At 55.8% G+C, this 6,225-nt stretch overlaps 1 protein-coding gene across 6 annotated transcripts in view; it reads right to left on the bottom strand.

Moving 5' to 3' along the window:
• CD82 (CD82 molecule) overlaps positions 1 to 5,345 on the bottom strand; it is a 51,204-nt gene extending 45,859 nt beyond the window's left edge. For 2 of the 6 annotated variants that reach the window (XM_006908057.3, XM_006908056.3), the window contains exon 1: positions 5,209 to 5,344. The gene's annotated coding sequence lies outside the window, so the exon portion shown is untranslated. Of the gene's footprint in view, positions 1 to 692; positions 801 to 1,440; positions 1,553 to 5,208 lie in introns of those variants that run through there. The other 4 variants (XM_015586329.2, XM_015586330.2, XM_025044168.1 and 1 more) reach the window with 3 other exon arrangements.
• Positions 5,346 to 6,225: the final 880 nt, after the last annotated feature.

Below are 6,225 nucleotides of genomic sequence, written 5' to 3'. Positions count from 1 at the left end.
GTGCTTCCCAGAGCTTCCTAGCTGGTGGTCTGGAGAGATAATGTCAGGGCCGGGCCTCCTGGGTAGCCCCTGCCCATTCCCCGAGCCCTGAGCCCGGGCCCTCACAGGGCAGTAGCACTTTCTGCAAATAACTGCTGACTTGAAGGTGCCTTTTCTGGCTGAGTCAGGGTTCACTAAGGGCCAGAGTGGCCCCTCACCAGGCTGGGGCTTGAGAAAGTCCAGCTGTTTCTCTCTCAGGACGGGGAAGGCAGGGCTCACCAGGAAAGCCGAAGCCTCAAGTGAAGCAATCCCAGGATGGCAGACAATTTCCACCTGCCTGGTCCCAGCTTCCAGGAGCCAGGCGGGCAGGACTGAAGGCAAGACAGGGGTATCGGACTCTGCTTCCTGGCTCCACCTTTGTCACAGAAGATCTGGCACCAAGCTGGGTCCTGCGGGGCCACCCCGAAGAGAATCACTTACATATTCATTTAACCATTGTTTCTTGAGTGTCTGCTGTGTGCCAGCCTTGAGCCAGGAGTCAAAGACACAGAAATGCACAGGGGAGTCCCTGCCTGGGAAGATTCACGGAGACACTCCATGTGACACAAAACAGCAGCAAAGAGGGAAGTACTTGGTACAGACAAACATGGAGAGAGAGGAAGGAGGGAACGGAGGGGGTATGGAGAAAGTCTGCCACTGGCATTCAGACCTACCTCCCCCTCAGGAAGCTTCGAGTCACGGTGGGGAAATCCAGCTACCCCCACAAAGAGCCAGGGGTCACCACGGCCGGAAATGATTAGCATCTTGTGGCACGTACACACCTACGTTGGAGAGGCACAGAGGGCCCATGAAGAAGGCAGGTACTCTGGAGAATGTTCTGGAGGCCTGAAAAGCAGCCTGGTACAAGCTTTGAAGGACAGGCCAGAGGAAGCAAAGAACAACAGCTCACATTTATGGAGCAGTCACTGTGAGCTGGGGAGAGAGTTGCTAAGCCTCACATGTACTTTTTGTTTTATCTCGCACCCCACAGAGAGGTAGTTATAATTATCATCCCAATTTTCAGATTCAGAAACTGAGGCTCAGAAAGGGTCACATAGCTAGGAATGGGCAGGGCCAAGGTTCCGGCTCCAAGTCCAACTCTTCACCACCATGCTACACCATGTCCCTATCTGCAGACAGGCAGAAGGGAGGTGAGGGTACTTCCGGTGGGAGGTAAGCAAAGGTGAGCAGGTGGGACCAAGTGCTGCATGTTTGAGAGGAATCGTCCACTTCCACTCTGCATGGAGAGCCTGTGTTGTATGTGTGTGTGTGTGTGCACATACACACATACACACACGGGTGTGCACTCACATGTGCCCTACTTTACAAATGACAGATCCTGGGTTACAGAACCCCTGCGAGCCAAGTGAAAAGGAGTCAGCAGAGCACGGAAGCGAAGACCAGAGAGGAAAAGGAACTTACGGAAGGTCCCACGGCCTGTAAACAGAAGAGCTGGAACTAACTTCAAGAAACTAGAATGCTGGCCTCTTCCCTCCCCTCAGCAGTTTCTCCATGTCTGCGCAGAGTGAATCAGCTGCTGACAGGAAAACCACGGTGTAGGGGAAGCCCTGAGAGTGAGTCAGGAACCAGCCCCCCGAGAGTGAGTCAGGAGCCAGCGGGCCCTCAGACACCAACCGGGCCCGTGGCTGGCCTCCCCCCTCACAGCAGCCACGTGAAGGGAAGAGGGAAGCAAGGCAGAGCACACCACTTATGTTTACCTTTGGGCTTCCCTCCTGGCTCCTCAGATCCAGGCTCAGAGGAGGGGAAGCGGGTAGGCAGGGCAGGTCCTGCTGAGATTAAACCTGCTCCCCACCCATGGCCCCACTCCGTTCCACAGAGGGGCCCAGGCTCTTCCCTCTCTCCTGCCTCTCCCAGAGCCAATTCCTGATGGTTGGATGCTCTTGACTAAATCATAACCTTCCTGTGGGGTGAAGGAAGTGGGTATAACAGTTTGGAGCAAGGGGTTAAGGCCGAGCCAAAATCAGGAGGTGCCAGCTGGCCCGAGACACTCCAAACCCAAAGGAATGCTCAGGCCTTGGGTCAGCGGAGCCCTGTGCCAGAAGGGGGCTGTCTGGTCCTCAGGGGGAACAGGAATTGGGTCTCAGGGTCAAGAGAGTGGAGTAGGTAGGGGTAAATGGGGAGGAGAAGCTTCCAAGCAGTGGCTTTAAAGTCTGAGGCCTCAAGAGAGAGGGGACTGCCCCACATGGCAGAAACTTCAGAGGAGCCCCTGGGGAACCAAAATCCAACCCTGCACATGGGAAATTTGTGCCCCCACTGGCTAACCTCTCACCCCAGCTCTCCCTAAGCTGGGGTTAGGAGGGAGTGAGCCGAAGGCGCTTCTTCCCACCCACCCTGCTCCCAAACTCACCACGGACTGGCTCAAGCTCTGCCACATGTTTCCCCATCATGGGCAAACACAGGGTTTCCTTGGGCGGCTACCTCTCTATCACCCTGTAGCACTCATCACCCTCCCCAGTGCTCCGCACCCACCCAATCCACCACCTTCCTGAGCCCCTGCTACGCACCATGGTCTAGGCTGGGTGGGGAACAGAAAGAAACACAGGCCATTCACTGGGACGCTCTCCATTCCCACACTGCCCTGGGTCCCCTCCCACCTTTCCGATGGTGCCTTTTCTTTACCCCAGCTGCAGATACCCCCAGATGCCCCCAGACGCCCCCAGGCCCTTCTTCCCTGTTACCTCTGCAATCGGTTCATTATCCCTTGGCTACTGGGTCACCCACTCCAGCACATCTAGACGACTGTCCGCCTTTCCTAAAGTGTCACTCTGACTGTGTCACTTCCCTGCTCAGAAATCTTCAGTGGCTCTCACTTTCTACAAATCAAATCCAAACATCTCACCTTGGCATTCAAGGTTCTCCACAAGTTAATCCAATCTACCATTCCCCCTTCACACTCCTGCATGGTACCAACCCATCAGTTTCTTAAAAATTCCTTGAACACTCTAAGCTCCTTGGCTTTGCCTAGACATTTTCCTCTGCCCAAAACATTGTCTTCTGTTGTGTCTGCTGAAACCCTCCCAATCCTTAAAGCCCACCCAAAATTCCACCTCCTCCATGAAGCTTTCCTGAAGACCCCTCTAATCTTTTCTTCTTTTATCTCCTATCAGAGTCACTGGTAGCTTTGTCTTAGTTTCTTCCCAGACATTAAGCAACTAAGGATGGGATCAATGTGTCATCATTTGTCATTCCTCATGTGGGGTGGGTGGTGGTGGGGAGGACTTTCCAGTAGATGCTTACTAAGCACTGTTTGAAATGAAAATTTTCTCCCCTGACAGACACCACCTACTGACCCTCTCCCTCCCCACAATACCAAACTTTAATCTTATGCCATTCGAATACTTGGACAGGGGAGTCTGTGGCCCCAAGTTGATCTAAGCCCAACTACAACTTGGGAGCCCAGATGCCCCAATCTCGCCAACTCCAGGAATCTCCCTCGCCCTCTGCCCTGTTTCCAGTGTCTCACTTCTTCTAAGTACACCCCACCTTTACAGACAAACACACATACTCTCCTCCACATAGTGCAGCCTTCAATCAGTCTGTCCCATAACACTTTCCAACTGGTTCCAAAGTGTAGGGCCCATCTTCCCAGGAGATGCAGGGAGCCAGCATGCAGCAATCCCAGTCTCCTTCAGTGCCCAACCTGATCAAACAGACGACAGGTGCCCACACTGCTCCTCACCTCCAGCCCAAGCCAAGCGTGCAATTTGAGAGCTGGATTCCAGCCACCAGAGCAGTACAGACCCATGAAATCTCATCTGGCCCTGAGCCCTGGGTGTGAGTTATCCTCTCCGGCAGGGGCCTGGTGAGTGAGGATGGGGAGCCCTCATTGTCAGCAACTCGAAACAAAGGCAGAGGCCAGGTCCTCTGTATCTCTGTATCCCCTTGAGCCATCTAATATATAGTAGGTGCTCAGTAAACATTTTTGCGTTTATTTAATTGGACGCCCACCAACCTCAAGCAATATTATGGAAAACTCAGCCACTCTGGTCCAGATGACACTCTGAACCAATCCCAAAATGGACAAAGTGATGTTAGTGGAAGTCGGCAATTTCTGGCTCTCATAAGGTCAGAAGGGGATGTAGCCAGCCTCTGACCTTCGAAAAACAGGCTCATTCCCAGGCAGGAAGCCAGCCCACCATCTGCCCATCACATCAGAGCAGCTGTCATGTAGTGAGGCCTCGCTGGGTTCCTGGAGCCTTGCTAAGCACTGTATACACATTATTCCATCAATTCCTTACTACTGCCATTAGGTATTGTCATTATCCCCATTTTACAGATGAGGAAACTGAAGCTTGGAAAGGGAGTGGAATCCGAATCAGTTTGGTTCCAAAGCCCAAGCCCTTGACCACTGAACTAGGCTGCCCAGCTACCACAGTCCTGGCACAGAGCACCTGCCGCCACCAAGGACAGAAGCCTCCAGACCCAGGAAGTAATCCTGGGCATGCAGCAAGAGCCCCAGGCCCTGGGCTTGACTCTGGACCCAAAGTTAGGCGGGGTTTTCCCTTCTCTCCCCCACTCACCCGGATGCAAACTCGTCCCCTGCTTTCCACCCCAGGCCTCCCAGGCTAACTCACCTGGAAAAGCCCTTGAGGCAGGACAAAAGCCCCGTTGAGTTTCCCACCCAAAGTTATAGTGCGTCTCAGAGTTGCCGCGAAGGGGAGACTGAAACCTCCCTGACCTGGGCTCCACTCCCCCTATGTTTGTGGGTTCAAGCCCCATCCAAGTAACCAGTGTGACCTCTAAGGCAATTCGCGTCACACTCACAGGAACTTCCTTTTGCTCAGTGCCACTCTGCAGGCAGAGAAACTGCTGTCTGGGCAGCGCGATCTTAATACCTGTGGCTGAACTGCAGTCGGCTCTCACCTGCCAGACCTCATCTTCCTGGGTTTTAGTGAGAAAGAGCAACGCGACTATGGAGTTCACCTGGTTCAGCCTCCTCCTTTTACTGGAACCGGAGAGGTCCAGAGCCGGTGGGGGGCCGGGCCGGGAGTCACACAGCTGGTGCATGGCGGAGCCGGGGAACTTTTGCTCCTTCTCATCCACCAGCTGCCTTCGTGGCCCGACCTGTCACTTGTTGCAAGAAAGCTGCCCAAGCATTCTCTGGAAACGGGGGCGAAAACTAGCTTTGCTACTGGTTGTCCAGCTGGCCTCCCCCTGACCCTTTCTCACCTGCTGGCTCTGCTTTTTGCTCTGCGCTGCAAGCCTGGAGTCTCCCGCTCGCGCCTCAGTCAGCTTTCGACTGCGCAGCGCTGGGCTCAGTCACTCCACAGTCCCCCTCCCGACGGTCCTCCGGGAAGGCAACGGCCTCGGCTGAGCCCCGCCCCCGCCTGAGGACACGCCCTAGACACGCCCCCTGGCTTCACGACTCGGTCCGCCAGCCCCGCCCCCAGGCTCTGCAAGAACACCGTCTACCAGCCGAGCCGGACAAGGCTCCGCCCACCACGGCCTCCCAGCTCTCACGACCAGCCCCGCCCCTGGCCCCGCCCCTCCATGGCCTCCTAATCTATCCCGCCAGCCGCGTCCCCAGGCACATGGACGATGAGGTCCGCCCCTGGGCCCGCCTCCTCGGCCCTGCCCTCAGAGGCCCTCAAGCCTCTGGGCCTTGCCTAGATAAAGCTTGATTCCGGCCTGGCCGGGCCCCGTGGTCGAGCTTTGCTGGGTGGGAAGCCCCACTCACAATGCTCCCTAACGGCCCCACACCTCCTCGGTCTTCTTCGTACTTCCCAGGCCCCTCCCAGGCCGCTGGCCGTACCCCCAGGCCCTCCCACCGCCCTTCCTCGGTCACATTCTCCTCCCAGCTTACCCGCCCCCTGGCCCTCAGGTGAAACCACGCCCCAGGCACGCCCTTTCGCCTGCCTCAGCACCTCCCTAATCCTGCTCTGCCCTGCCAACCCCAGCTCCAACCCCGAGCTGGCAGGCCTCGGCCCCCCACCCTGGCATTCCAGGGCGGCTGTATCCGGGTGCACCCGGGGAAAGGCGTGGGAGCGATTTGAGTTCCAAGTCCGGACCTCTATAAGCTTGGGCCCAAGCACTTTTTGAAAATACTAACAGCTACCACTGATGAACTCTCGCCAGGGGCTGGGCTCAATGCCAAGCTGTTAAAACTACTGGCTCTTGAATTTGCACGAATCTCTGCAGATGTTGTGCCTATTTAGTGAAGAACAACCTGAGGCTCAAAGAAGGATA

Source organism: Pteropus alecto, unplaced genomic scaffold (assembly GCF_000325575.1).
Source record: "Pteropus alecto unplaced genomic scaffold, ASM32557v1 scaffold71, whole genome shotgun sequence".
In the NCBI taxonomy this organism is placed as follows: Eukaryota; Metazoa; Chordata; class Mammalia; order Chiroptera; family Pteropodidae; genus Pteropus; species Pteropus alecto.
This window is presented reverse-complemented; position numbering and strand designations above follow the sequence as displayed.